This window comes from Triturus cristatus, chromosome 1_2 (assembly GCF_964204655.1).
Source record: "Triturus cristatus chromosome 1_2, aTriCri1.1, whole genome shotgun sequence".
NCBI lineage: Eukaryota > Metazoa > Chordata > Amphibia > Caudata > Salamandridae > Triturus > Triturus cristatus.
Window position 1 is genome coordinate 78,638,891 of NC_140580.1, and position 13,332 is coordinate 78,652,222.

The 13,332-nt window shown below is 46.4% G+C and overlaps 1 long non-coding RNA gene across 1 annotated transcript in view; it reads right to left on the minus strand.

Annotated features, from left to right (window-relative positions):
- LOC146866837 (uncharacterized) overlaps positions 1–13,332 on the minus strand; it is a 47,411-nt gene that overhangs the window by 16,771 nt on the left and 17,308 nt on the right. Inside the window, exon 2 of the long non-coding RNA XR_014960633.1 lies at positions 5,114–5,176. This is a non-coding gene — a long non-coding RNA (uncharacterized LOC146866837). The remainder of the gene's footprint in view (positions 1–5,113; positions 5,177–13,332) is intronic.

The following is a 13,332-nucleotide window of genomic DNA, read 5'->3' on the forward strand; positions in this document are numbered from 1 at the left end:
CGTAACAGTTGTCCTTGTACCTCCGCTTTCTGGTACTCCATGGCTCTGCTAATACTTTCAGGACCTCGCCCTAACTGGACAAAGTGATATATATTTTCTAAATGTGTAGTCATTCCTGGTAGCTTCGTTAAATATATTGCAGCTCGTCGAATACGTAATGATGACAGCAGCATTTCGTCCCGTTTACCGGGCACAGGATCATATCTACAATCTACTAGAAGTTCCTTAAGCATGTCGGGAGTTGCTAGTTTGGGCGTACGTTGGTGTGCTAATTCTCTAAGGGAAAATTTATTTCCTCTGGGTGGCGTAGAAAAAATGTCTGTCGTACCTCCTGTAGCACCGTCTGGGGTGCTGGACGTAAAAGGATTTGTTGAAGGTGAGACAGAGATTGTAGATGCGGGAAAAACTGTAGAGACGGACGGGCCTGTTGGAACTTGTGTAGGAGTTTGTAGTTGCGGGGGTACAGACGTATGCTCTTGGTGTTGAACACCATCGGCAAGCGATGTGGGTGGTATGGCATTAGCATACTCGGGAGCTGCGTCATCTAAATAGGAGGAAAGAAAAACGTCCTTTGCTGTTTTGGGATGTGATTTGGGATGTGCTTTTATCGGAAACAATGGAGGTGGCAAGTCTTTTGGTATTTCCTGAGTAGCCTTAGGTAACCCTTCGGCCAGAAGTGGATACATACCATTCATAAGGGCGTTTCTTTGTCTATCTACTTGTTCTGAGTTTACTCGGGTACCTTCCTCAAGTAATAGATTTTCTCGAGTTTTATTTGAATTCTCTCTACCTTTCTCTTCCTGTCTGTGTGCTTTTTCTGTACGTCTGTATGATTCTTTACGCCATAATTCAATGGCATCTTTCTGTGACTGTCTGGCTTTCTTTTTCCATAATTCTTCTTCTACTCTCATGATGCAATCTGCATCCCAGGTCCCCGTTGCGGGCCATCTCTGACTCTCTGGTAATTCTTTGGTGTAGTCCACCCATAAATCAAGAAATAATACGGCATCTAGACCATGCTTATGATACATAAAGTATCCTGGAGTGTCCCTAGGTGGAATGGGAACAGCTTCTTCGAGTACACCTTTTCTAGTTTTAATCTGTCTTAGTTTCGAAAAGAGCGGCATTTTTAGATCTTGTTTCTAGAACACACTTTATACGAGAAAACACAATAATGAACAGTCATTCACACCACAATATATAGAACGTATTTTAAACATTTAACGCTTAACAGTTTTACGAACAATGTTAACTAATAGAAAACTAGTTACTGACATTATACTGACACTAGATAATACTTATTTATATGCGAAACATACTATATATACTGCTAAACAGTACAGATACACTGCTAAAACAGTGCAGACCGGATTTGTGTACCCAAACCCGTCTTGACCGGCACAGACTATGTGCACGTAAAATGCCTCCCCGGTAATGGTACTCACCGGGTAGCTCGGAACGGAAGGCCTCGGAACGGAACTGAAACTGGACCGGACTGGACTGGACTCGACTGGACTCGGAACTTCGGAACCTGGCGGAACTCTGTATACCTCGGATCTTGCTCTCTCAGCTAGGCTCTGGTTGGGATACTTCGCACTTCTCACCGCCTCGTCTGGGTGTTGATCGCAGCCTCAGTCGTCCCCGCTTGGCCGGAGGGAGATACAGGAAATCCTGCAGGTACGCGTTTTTGTCCGTTCAGCTGTGGCAGGAGACCGGGCCTGCAACGCACCTCCGGCGCGTGAGATGAGAAAGTGTCCCTGTTCGGGCGCCAATTTATGTGGTAAATATTTCGTTACCGGTACTATTTTTTATGCGGTAAAGTCTTAGTGAGAATAACTCAGTAAAAATAAGAGGCAGAATCCGTGGTATTAGAGGTTTTAAAAGGGCTTTATTCCTATACAAAGGAATACAATTCGAATTGTGGGCCTTCTATTCCATCACCACGAAAGTTCAGGAAGGAAGGGAGCATATATTATTGATAGGTAATCATTTTTATAGAAAAGGCATTACAGTGAAACAGATGCAGTAGGCGTAACAACTGATAAGACAAAATAAAATATGCATGCGTAACTAGAATAGGCGTAACTAGAAAACGTCATTATACATGATGTCACAAGTGGGTGGATCCATAAAAGAATCCTGCAATGTCAGCAGAAATGTTTGGCAAAGATGCGCGCGCAGCCGCATGACGCATGACGTGTGATTGACGTGCAACTAGAGGGTGAAGGGGACTTGACATTTAGCTCTACATGTGGAGACAGAAGTCTGGGGTTATGTCAACCTAATCCCAAATCATATCTAATATCCTATGTTTAAAGAACTGTGTTATCCAAAAGGAGAGGTCTCTTAGGATAGAATCTTATTCTATACTGACTATACTGACTGTTAGTGCGTGTACAAGCGTCTAAGTGTCTACACTAGATGCGAGGGGGTAGGAATATTCCATGGTAACGGGGCTATGAATTACTTGCATGAGGACAGCGAGGCCTGGCCCCTTTGCACGGTAGCTGGAGGAATGTTTACCTAAACTACTAGACAGGAATGCATCGGATGAGGAACGGAGGAGATAATCTTGAAGATGAAATACAGTTTTTGGCAGGCGACAGGCTGGATCAGGCACCGTTAGCCGCGCAAGGAGTAAGACAAAGTTCATGGTCACAGATGCAGGCTCAGACTGGAGCTTTCAGAGGCAGAAGGCAGGAAAAGGCTTGATGACAGAATTCGGGCCTACTCGCTTGAATCTGTGAAATGTGGAAAGTGAACCACATAAAGTCGGTGGCCTTTCATACTTAGGAATGGAATATCTGACCCATTCATGGCGGATCTGAAAGAGGACATGTTGACGGTGGACGCACATATGTTTGCGTCTTCAGAACTGGAGCAGGAGGGAACATACATGTATAACATACATGTATAACATGCACATGGAGCCGTTGGGGTCTACGATAGGGGACATAACTGATCACAAAATTAATATTTCCTCATAATAATTAAACTCCGCAAGGATTGTTACGTCGAGGGGATGTGGAGGGTGATTTTTAATGAAGTCTTGCTGGAGTTCACATTGTAAACTTAAAAAAAAACGTTATTTTCTGTACCACAGCATGGCAGTGTGAACCCCATACTGCGGCGCCACCCGGGCAATGATTTTAAGGGTACTCACCAGCTGCACAGTCTGTGAATGGTGTGTGCTCTCTTGCTCTGGGCTACATCGCGGCTGCCACGGTCCCGTGAGTCGAGAAGGGCGTCACTCTTTGCATGGATCATGGGTGCATCAACCCACCATTCTATATGCTTGGCGTGCATGTGGGGTAGGAGTCCTTGCGACCGAGCGCCAGGGATGTAGTGTGCTTTTCAGAATGCTGTGCTCCCTACTCTGCCCCCCCAAAGATGCGATACCCCACCACCCTCGGAGTACCCCTCGTGAACCAACACTCATTGCTTCATACTTTTTAGTCTGGTGTGGGGCATTGTTCGAAGGTTTCCAAATCGCTCTTTCATCACCATTTTCGGTGGGATGCGCGAATCACTAATGAACACAACTGTCTGCATGTTGATTAATATCTGTACTGACGTCATTACATTTAAGCCGATTTATTGGTATGTTGTGCTGTTCTCTTTTAGTCAATGTTAGGGTTTGCGTTAGATGAAAATAACACAGCAATAAAAAGTAAATCATTGTGGGGGTTTCGCCACTCTGTGCAATTGGGATGAGCCTGCAAGAACCAGCGCCTGGATACCCTCACGACCCCGGTGACAGGCAGCGCGCAACATACAAATACACTTTACATTACATAAAGGTTTGCGGACCAAACTCACCTCGCCTTTGCGCCTCGCAAAATATTTGTTTTGTACAGCATCGAAGCTCTCGTATGCATTCTGCCACATGGCGCTAGAGCAGTGCTCCGCCCTGGTGAAAGCCTCTCAGACTCCTCACCCCTCTGTCACACCCGCCTCCGATCAAGAGCCCAGTCAACGTAGATTAATTATAAATTTGACCGCAGAGGTGCGAGCATAACTACCATTTGCCGCACAGAAACTTTGCTGCCTGACCCCTGCCCTCCTGCGCCACAGGCGCCAGCAGGACGTGACATACCACGACTAGCAAAAGTCGGCTGCTGACACTGCGTGCAAATTATTACATTGTAGCACAATTAGCAACGCTATGGCTTCACTTTCCGGGGGCAGGCGCAAATGAAAATGCATTTCAGTTGGAATTGGCTTCCTCGGGAGCTGTCAGGTCAGGGTAAAGTGTTGAGGGGGCCCCCTGGAGCTCGGGGGCCCCCCCCGCACCGCGGGGGCTGCGGGGGCCTTTGTTACGCCCCTGAGAACAGAGAACAATATTCGACAAAATGTCAACCATAGCTTATCCATGTCTCAGCACCATTGAGTTTTTCATAATTGAGAAGGCAGTTGCAATATACTAACTATTTACAGAAAAAAGAACACATCAGCATTACCTTACCAGTGAAGCAATGTACATGAAGTGTAGAGGTGGGCGGAACTTGCAGAGTTAAACTCTGCAAGATCCGGTGGGGGTATGCCAATGGGCAGAAACTATGCAGCTCACACTGCAACTTAGTGCCAACTATTGTGAACAGCTCTGAAAGATGTGTGCAAAGTGCACCATGCATTGCACAAGAGGAAGCGGCCATTCGAGTTGATTTTCCTGCCACCCGAGTAGAAAATCTACTCAGTCAGAAGCAATGCTACTTGAACAAAAACCCTCTGACCAGGACCACCCGCATTAGAAAATCATGCTAGAGAATGCCAAATCTCGCACGCGCTCACTAGCTTCCATTTTCTGGAGCCTCACAGGAAAAACATTCTGCCACGCTGCAATTCACGGAATTTGCCAGAAATTCCCCATTAAAGAGTAATACTGAGTGACCAAAATTCTGCCAATTCCATGGGCAGTATGAAACACTCCGCCCACCCCTAATGAAGAGCACAAGCCAAGCACATGAAGGCCACAACCATGCTTAGGACAGGTATGATGAACATTTTGGACAGATTTGTTTTCATTATGATTAGAAACAGTTTAAAGCCAACCCTTGCCCTCACCTGTAGAAATGAAAGCTTAGAAGGTAAAAGTGCATCAGGGAGCTTTTACCTGGAATGGTTGTTCCTGGTGCTGCTTGTGGCACTTGTGATTTTGTTGTAGAGGAAGTTGTTTCTAATAAGATAAGATAGAGAAAAACAACTGATTTAATCTTTTTTTCAATTAAGTGTCAGTACAAATGATATGTATAAGTTACAAATAATGAGCTTAGTTAACTTGGCATTGCTTATTCAGGCAATTAACTATCCCTCAATCAAACACTTCCCTTATCTTTACATAATGACAAACAGATTGTCTACTAAATGTATTTAAATATATTTTCAAATAGACAAGATGTCTTTCCTTGCCATTATTCAATTTAGCCTGACTGCAGCAGTTGACACAATACTCAGCAACTTTAGCAACAGTATTATGAGTGCAATTGAAAGGATATTTGGATGATATTAGGGGAAGAGCATCTACTTAGGAAAAATATATATGTTCATCGCAATTGGAAAAACATAACAAGGCAGTAGAGGGACAATACTCAAGAGAACTAAAGAGTACTCATTTTGGTAATACAGCTTTAGTAAGTCACTGAACTAATGATGTAGGAAATAAGGGTAAAGAAAGGAATATCTAATGTAAAAAATTGTTAGAGCTTTGCAGAACGTTCAAGAGAACTGCATTGTATTCATCATATATTTATAGTTATATTATTTTCACCTTGTTAGTATACTGGAATCTAGACAAACTGACTTGTTTGCAGGATTGGGGCAACTTACTTGAAGGTGTAGGTCAAAGAACATGACTGGGCATATTCGCTATTAATGAAGGCTGGGTATGTCGTTTAAGCACCTCTTTCTTTTAACTCAGCTGGCCTTGGTAGAGTTAAAGATAACCTTTTCTTCTTGCGTTTACCTATAGTAGCTATTCCTGACATTCCTGCTGTATTTTTATTCATGATTTAGTTGAGTATGTTGTTTTTACAAAGGGGAGATGCAGTATTAAAAATCTTCAAATTTCGGAGCTATAAGGAAATCAATTTACCCACTCAGGAAATAGCTGCTGCTTATGCATAGATAACAATATTCTTCAAATTGTCATTCATAACAGAGCCACACTAGGGGTGGGCTGAATGTTTACTTAATGCCTCTCTAAATTAGTGGACTTTTGGTCACTTTGCATTACTCTTTAAGGCGGATTTCCACCCAAATTCAGGAAACGGCAGCATGGAAGAATTTTCTCCTGTGAGGCTCAAGAAGATGCGGGCTGGCAAGTGCGAGCAAGATTTGGCATCTCCTAGCATGATTTACTAACGCAGGTGGTAATGGGCAGGCGCGGCCAGAGGGCTGCCACTCGAGTAGATTTGCTGTTGCTCGAGTAGATTTTCTAAATGAGTGGCAGGAAAATCAATTCGAATGGACACGCGCGCTCTTGCGCAACGTGATGCCTTTCGTGCTGATTTTTCAGCACTGTTCACACTAATGTTGCTAAATTGCAGTGAGAGCTGCATATTTTCCACCCATTGGCAGGACTCTGCACAATCCCGCTGAGTTTTTATGTAACTCCGTGGAATTCTGCAGAGCTAAACTCAGCGAGTTCTGCCCACCCCTAACCCACACATGACATAATTCCCTTAAACATGGATGGTAACACAAACAATTCATAATGCTCTTTCTGCTCTAAATTAAATTTAACTTTGTGAGTGTGCCCTGTACTGCATTACTGCGAAGCAAAGTAATGCTCGTTTTTGATGACAATATGACTTGCTTTGGATAGCAACAAGAGAGCAAAAAGACTGATGTGTTGCCCTTAATATGAACAATTATTGCATACACTTCTTCAGCCCTCTCTTACTGTAGAGAAATGTTGGAAGAGAAAAGTGTGTCAGGTTGGTTTTACATTGAGGAGTTGTCCTGATGTTCCTTGTGGTGTTTGTGATGTTACTGTTGAAGATATTGATTCCAATAAAATGGAACAAGCATTGGCATAGCCAATAGGTCTCGCCTTTGGGACCTTATAAGTTTTTAACCATGCAAAAGTTATTGTTGTTTTACCAAGGACATTGTGCTGCATAACTAAATACTTATAAGATCCCAAAAGCGAGACCTATTGGCTATACCAATGCTTGTATACAATAGAGAGTGGGACCTTCATTTGTGAAGTTATAATGTAGGAGTTAAACAATGCCTCGTGTGATCGTTTTTAGAAAAGAAAGCCAAATAAAACAAAAAAACCTGGCTAACATAGAGTCTATAAACATTTTGCTTGAAAAAGAATACGTTTTGTGAGGAGCAGTTGTAAAAACATGTAGACACACCACCCTCTTTGAAATCTCCTATAGAAAAAAGAAGCCAGATACTGGAAGAAAAGTTGTGAATGTTTCCTTGGGTAGGTAAGTGCACTCAAAAGCCAAACTGTGGTCTTTACTACTATGGTCGGTAAATGGAGGGGGGACCATGGGGCCAGAGTTACTGAGATCAGCCAGTCCCTGCACCCTGGTTACTGGCTACCATAACATGTCAATGCCCGAATAGGGGAAACATGCTGTTTATGGAATTGCTGGGTCCATTCCCACAAGCAGTTAGTTCTCTAATTCCTGACCTATCAACAACAATCAATCTGTTGTGTATCACCAATCACATTAAAAGAGCATCTCTCTGTCCTGCTACAGTCCTGGGTATAACAGGATGAAAGCGCGCAAACAGAAAGGGTTAACCATGATCCGCCACCGACAGGGGACCTGCGCTGAAATGTCTGGTCGATAAAACAATGCTCTGTGAGGGGTGAATTTTTAAAAGGTGCCTCAGGAGCCGCACAGCAGAAGCTCGAGAACAGGCGACCCACATTCAACAGAGTTCCAGGCAAGGGAAGCATGGAGCAGAACCAGCGCATTTATTCTGAGTCATTCCAATTATTAGGTGTAAAATTGTCGCTCTTTCATCCAAGTGGTGTGGAACTGGGTTCAAAAGGCAACGATGGGGCCAAATGAAGGAGGCTAGGAGATGAGGCCTAAAGGTCACAGCTGCCAATTTTGGACAAGGTTCAGGTGCTGGTGTCCACTCACCCTTCTGTGATTTTAGGTAAATTTCTTAATGTACTCGTGCCTTAAAAACAAGCATTGGCCGTGCTTAAAGTAAAAAAAAAAAACAGCAAAAGCGCGCGTGCGGCAGCAGGGAGAGAGGAGGGGGCCTGCGCGATTCCCTTGAGGAAGCGAGCGGCAAGGCGCGATATTTGATACCATATGGTGCTGCCGCTCGCTCCCGCAAGGGAATCGCCAGACGTGCACGCGTTGCCATTGAAGGCAATGGAACGCATGCATGTTTTTGGGCGAAAAAGGGAACCGATGGCTAAAGGTCTCATCCTATGCAGCCCCCCCGGGAATCCCCAGGGGCTGCTCTCAACACTGCGGGACACTGGACGGGGGGACTCACTGTGGCTCACGCCCCAACACAAACTTGGCACTGCCCAGCTGCCCAACAATCCCCCCACCCTGCCCCTCCCCCGCCCTGGTAGCACACCCTATACGGGCCGTGGCTGCACCTCAACACACCTGAAGTACAAGGAGTGTACGAAAGCAGAGACACTATACCTCCGCTGAGTGGGCCGGACACATGCGCCCTTACAATGAAGCCCAAGGGTAGTGCAGCAGTGCAAACGAATAAGCTTGATAAATATGCGGTCCCAAAGCAAGCCACCACAGATGAGGGAGCCCAGGGTGGGCAAACTGGAGACGCTGAGCCTTCCCTCACATCCATAATGACGGCCATCCCGGTGCTGGGTGCCACACTCGAAACTAAATCGACACAGTATCCATCGCGATGAACCTGCTGAGAGCCGATATGAACAAAACCTCGGACAGTCAGAGTTAACGAAACAAACGTTGTGGAGCTTCAAACCTTCACGAAAAAGCTCGAGGAGCGGGTCCAGCAACTAGTACACCAGCACCGCCAGATGGCTCTGAAACTCGAGGATCAGGAGGGAAGAGCCCGCCGCAATAACATACGAGTGGTCAGGGGCCCAGAGGGCTCAGAAGGGCAGAGTATGGACCTCTTTCCAGAGGACTTAATCCTCAATTACCTTAAACCGAAACGGCGTTCCTCCCTATTCACAATCGAGCAGGCGCATCGGGCACCAATCCCCAGGCCCAAACCGGGGGCGGCCCCCAGGACTATAATCGCAAAAATTCTCAACTATAGGGACCGTGATGCAATGCTACAGGAAGCTCGAACACAAGGAGCCCTACAATACGAGAATACAACTGTCCGATTCTTCCCTGACTTCACGCTTAAGGTCCAACAAGAATGGCGCTCCTTCGACGGGGTCAAGAAAGCGCTCAGAGAAAGAGGAATCAAATATATGATGTTTTTCCCCGCAAAGCTCAAAATCATAGTAGACGGAAAATCACTCTTCTTCACGACTCTACCGGAGGTGCAGGACTGGTTAAATAGGGCGGCCACGCAGAGATCAGCTGCGACCACAGGCGACAACTGGAGAGACACCCGCGCCCATTCACCGGGCTCGGTGGATGGACGATCAGACATAGACAGACGGAGCCAGTGTTCCTGGAGATCGAGGTCCAGCCACACTAGTGGCCCAAAGAAACGAAGCAAACCTGAGTTTTGTGGCGTTGGACTCATGGACCTGCCTCAACAAACTGTAATGTATAAAACTTTCCTATGAGGAGGCGGGCGGGGGTATGTCATGAGGCGCTGGTACGGTAAGACTTTGGGGTCCTCAACCTGATCGTTCTTGAAGGGTGGGGGTAGGCCTCTGGTGGCCAGATTTGGAACTAACCCATATTCCCCCGTAACTGTCGACTTGCTCCTGGGGCGATAGGCACTCTGCTAGTTGGGGATGTGGGTAGTTTTAAACCTACGTGGCAGGGTAGCAGCTAGGGGGGGTTGGCATCGGGGGGTTCTATTTTTAGTCTTATTGTCATCTTTTTTTAATGGAAGTGGGGGGAATTGGGGGGGTGATTATTGGTCATGCAGGAAACGACATTTCATGATTTGGTTGTGTTACGTGATTCGTGGATTTGACAGATCTGTTCTCTGTAAAAATGAGTACGCAGTGGGATAAGAGTCTAAAACTCCTGAGTTGGAACGTCAACGGGCTCTGGGACAAGGTGAAAAGAATCATAGTTCTCCAACACATAAAGCGCCACTCTCCGGATGTTGCATTACTCCAAGAGACACACCTCATCGATAACAACTGTAAGGCACTAAACAGATGGGGATACACAATGGTGGCACATGCGGGCTTCACCTCTGGGTCTCGAGGGGTAGGCATCCTACTCAAACGTACCTTACCGCTCAGCATCAAACACACCTGGACTGACCCACTGGGGCGCTTCGCCGCGATCTCAGGACACTGGGAAGGGCAAACCCTTACGCTACTAGTGGTATATATTCCACCAGGTCTCCAAACACAATCATATAAGGATCTTGGGACACTCATACTCTCCCTTCCTGAGGGGCAACTCATACTGGGTGGGGACTTCAAAGCAGTTGTATCAGGCATGCTTGACCGACACCCGCCCAGAGACATTAGCACTGGGCACAATTGGCTCTCCGACTTCATTGAGACTTTTGGCCTCCCGGATCTCTAGAGAAGGCACCATCCTGACCTCCAACAATACACATTCTTCTCGGGGTCTCACCACACATTCTCTAGAATAGACTATATCCTCATGCCTATACAACAAAATATGATTACGCAAGATATCAAACACTTGGCAAGGGACATTTCTGATCACTCCCCTCTGTGGGTCCACCTAACCATTGGGGAAAAAAGGGTAGGCTGTGTAGCACCCATCAACCCATGGTATCTCTGCAACCCAGAAATCAAAGCTGAGCTCACCCGAACCCTTGATCAATATTTCCAAGAAAACAAAAGCACAGTTGACTCCCCTACTACCCTATGGAAGGCGTTTAAAATGGTAATCAGGGGGCATACCCTCTCGCCATAACTGGGTTGCGCAAGGAAAATAATGAACAGATGACTACTATCGAACATGACCTCCGTAGCCTCGAGGAGGCAGCAAAAAACGGTGACGACCAAGCCATTCTCCACAGAATGCAGCTCAAGGAGGTTGAATACAAAGCGCTGGCAACTGATTCTGCCAAAACCCTAGCAAGAGAAAGGGACGGACGCCTATATGACCAAGGAGACAAAAAGCGGGCAAATTGATTGCCTGGTTGGACAAAAAAGAAAGGGCGAAAATACTAGTACCAGAGCTCAAGAGTAGTTCGGGTACTATGTTGACGGAACCCCACGATATAGTACACGAGTTCGCCACACACTTCGAACAAGTGTATCAGAGTGGCTCGGACCTACCAGAGGAGGACTCCTCCGCACTACTTGTACACATCATGTTGCCCATCCTCACCGACTCCGAAAGGGAGGCATTAGAGAGTGCACTTACCAATGACGAGTTAGCTAGGGCAATCAGAGATTTACAGCCGGGAAAAGCCTTGGGCCCAAACGGTCTGTCCATTGAGATATACAAACTCAAGCCCGACAAACTGGCCCCCTATCTGAAGAACATGTTTGAAGACAGTAAAGAACTGGGTGTACTCCCAAGGGACCAATGTACCGCCACACTGGTGGCCATACCTAAAGCAGGGAAACCAAATGACGAATGTACCTCGTATAGTCCCATCTCCTCATTAAATGCAGAACCCAAAATACTTGCCAAGCTACTGGCGAACCGGCTAAGGGAAGTAATAGACAAACTGGTTCATCCCGACCAATCGGGCTTTATGCCACAACGAAACACTGCACTTAACTTGCGAAGACTTCATGGAGTATTAGGGCATCATGCCACTATCCAAGAAGACGCAATAGTGGTATCGCTAGACGCAACAATGGCGTTCGACATGCTCGAATGGGCATATCTGATGGCGGTCCTTAAAAAGTTGGGCTTCTGCCCCAATTTTATCTAATGGGTGCGGCTCCTCTACACAGAACCATTGGCCCAAGTGGTAGTAAACAACAAAATCTCAAACATATTCGCTCTCAGCAGGGGGACGCGGCAGGGATGTCCCCTATCACCCCTACTCTTCGCTCTGTCCCTCAAACCGCTTGCAGCCTGGATATGGAGGGATCCTTCCATCAGGGGATTTAGATGGGCAGGGGAATGGGAAGATCGAATCTCATTATACGCAGACGACATCCTCCTATATCTTGCCTTCCCTCGGAAGTCAATAAGGGTGGTCCTAGATATTTTCGCGAGAAACTCTGGTTATTCAATTAACTGGAGCAAATAGCTGTTATACGTTTTGCATGGTGACCCCCCCACAGTACCGAAAGAATGCCTGATTCAAACAGTAACGGACGGATTCAAATACCTAGGTATTTTCATCACAACAGATGCTAAACTCCTCTATGAATGAAATTTCCTCCCACCCCTGCAGAGGTTCAAGCGAGATACAACTACCTGGAAGACACTCCCACTTTTTCTACTGGAACGAGCAGCAGTTTCCTTTATACCCTCCAGAACTTCCCAGACCCAGTTCCACCGGGGTTTTTTAAAGACATCGAAACCACCCAAAGAGACCTTCTGTGGGATGGTAAACCACGTATATTGCTTCACAAATTAACGCTCGACTGGTACGATGGAGGTATAGCACTACCTGACATTAAAAAATATTAATGGGCGGCACACCTCTCAGCCATCAACCAATGCACCTACCGCAGTGGGGACAACCCGGGTTACAGGATGGACAAATGGGTACTCCCAGGTGGTAACTTCACAAGGACGCTTTATTCCAGACCCAACAAACATTTCCTGACAGGACCCACGCAACACTCAGTTCAGTTCTGGCACACGGTAAACCGCAGCTTAGGGTGGACCAAAAAACTCACACTTGCCACTCAACTATGGGACTCCGAATGTCTGGGTACACTGGGTTGAGCCAAGGGGTTTGACAAATGGGACCTAATAGGGCCCTCCCGAATTGAGTACCTCTGGGGGCAAAACGGATTGGCCTCATTTGCTTCACCAAAGCAGACACGTGAGAATGCCGAATCAGAGTACTTTAGATACGAGCAGGTCAGACACTCCCTCCAAGCTAACATTTTGGCGGGGTCGTCCCTACCGGAGTCTTCCCCTCTAGAAGACAGATTGCTCGATGGATACCTGCCGGACAAAGCTATCTCCCTCACATACAAAATGCTAATACGGAACACTCCGGATCCCCTAACACCATTGAGGGAGAAATAGGGTCGGGACGGCCTGGAATTGGACAATGAGGAATGGCAGGAAGCGCTCTCCTCACCAAAGG